Source organism: Gossypium arboreum, chromosome 6 (assembly GCF_025698485.1).
Source record: "Gossypium arboreum isolate Shixiya-1 chromosome 6, ASM2569848v2, whole genome shotgun sequence".
NCBI classification, from domain to species: Eukaryota; Viridiplantae; Streptophyta; class Magnoliopsida; order Malvales; family Malvaceae; genus Gossypium; species Gossypium arboreum.
In genome coordinates, this window is record NC_069075.1 from 103,097,057 (window position 1) to 103,099,108 (window position 2,052).

Genomic DNA, 2,052 nt, shown 5'->3' on the forward strand with positions numbered 1-2,052 from the left:
ACAAAATCAACTAGGAATATGAATTTATTAATTTTAACGAGTATATATTCAATAATACCCCTAGGAAATCTGATTGTTTTGTCTGCTAATTGAATGCTCATCCTAGTTTGTTTGGGTTTCCCAAGACCTAGTTGTTTAAACATTTTATAAGGCATGACATTGATACTAGCCCCTAAATCAACCAAAGCATTATTAACATCTAAGCTACCAATTAAACAAGGAATCGTAAAACTCCCTGGATCTTTTAATTTGTTGGCCAGCTTATTCTGTAGTATGGCTGAGCAAACTGCATTTAACTCCACATGCGACATTTTATCCAACTTTTGCTTGTTTGTTAAAATCTCCTTTAAGAATTTCACTGCGTTTGGCATCTGCAAAAGAGCTTCAATAAATGGTAAGTTAATATGTAATTTTTTTAATAATTTAAGGAATTTACCGAATTGTTTGTCTATGTGGTCTTTCCTTGTCACATTGGGGTATGGCACACGAGGTTTGCACTTTTTACTTACTGGTGTTTGTTCACTGTGCTCTACCTCACCTTTGCTTTTACTTACCACAATTCCTTGCCTCGATTCTGGTTCAAGTTCGACTAACCCTTCCTCATCTTGAATGGTAATTGCATTGAGCTGTTCTTTTGGGTTAGATTCAGTGTTGCTCGGTAAGCTACCTTGTGGTCATTCAAAAATCAATTTGGCGAGTTGGCCTATCTGAGTTTCGGGCCCTTGGATCGACGTTTGTTGATTCTTAAGTGCTGTTTCGGTATTCTAAAAGTTAGTTTCTGACACTAAGATAAACTTTGTTAGCATCTCCTCAAGGCTCGGCTTCTTTTCCTGTTGGTAAGGTAGTTGTTGAAAACCCGAAGGATGTTTTGGCCTTTGATTCCTGTGACCACCCCACAAAAAGTTGGGATGGTTCCTCCAACCTGCATTATATGTGTTACTATATGGGTTATTTTGAGATCTAGAATTATTATTACCCATTAATTGAACTTGTTCCTCCTTGGTACTAGGGTTGAAGGGTTGATATTCTGTATATGCTCCTCCTCCATTTGAATCACACCTCATCACTAGAAGTACCTGAGTAGAACCACACAAATCGTCAATCTTTTTATTTAAGAGTTCTACCTGGTTAGATAGCATAGTAACCGCATCGAGGTTGAAAACATCAGCTGCTTTCGTCGGTTTGTTCTCATGACATGTCACTGATAGTTATTCAATGACATCTCTTCAATAACTTCATAAGCCACTTCAGGTGTTTTGTTATTGATAGTCCCATTAGCAGCTGCATCGATAAGTTGCGTTGTTAAAGGGTTCATGCCATTGTAAAACATTTGAACCTGCAACCATAAAGGTAGCCCATGGTGAGAGCACCTTCTCAATAGGTCCTTGTATCTCTCTCATGCATCATAGAGTGTCTCTAGATCCATCTGGACAAAATAAGAGATATTGTTCCTCAATTTAGTCGTTTTAGCTGGCAAAAAATATTTAAGTAAAAAATTTTCGGTCATTTGTCCCCAAGTAGTGATTGACCCTCGTGGTAACGAGTTCAACCACTGTTTAGCTTTGTTCCTCAATGAAAAGGGAAACAACAAAAGGCGAATGGCATCATCAGAAACGCCATTGATTTTAAAAGTGTCGCAAAACTCTAAGAAATTCGCGAAATGAGCGTTTGGGTCCTCGTCCTACAAACCATCAAATTGAATAAACTGTTGGATCATTTGAATTGTGTTAGGTTTCAGTTCAAAATTATTTGCAGCAATAGAAGGCCTAACTATACTTGACTCAGTTCCTATTAAAATAGGTTTAGCATAATCATACATAGTGCGTGGAGCAGGATTCTGATTTACTGGATCAACAGCTATCACAGGAGGTAGCGGGTTTTCCTAATTTTCAGCCATCTCCTCAATTGTGGTGGAAATATCGTCCTCTTGCTCTTCCTCTGTGTATCTTAGGCTTCGCCTTATTTCTCTTCAATTTCTGCGAGCTGTGCGATCGAGCTCACTGTCAAAAAGTAAATGGTCCTGACCGGTTTCTTCTAGTCATACATTATAAA

At 38.2% G+C, this 2,052-nt stretch overlaps 1 non-coding gene across 1 annotated transcript; it reads left to right on the forward strand.

Moving 5' to 3' along the window:
* The first annotated feature begins 1,352 nt into the window (after positions 1–1,352).
* Positions 1,353–1,459, forward strand: LOC128294278 (small nucleolar RNA R71). Its single transcript, XR_008284592.1, has one exon. It is a non-coding gene; the product is annotated as a small nucleolar RNA R71 (small nucleolar RNA).
* Positions 1,460–2,052: the final 593 nt, after the last annotated feature.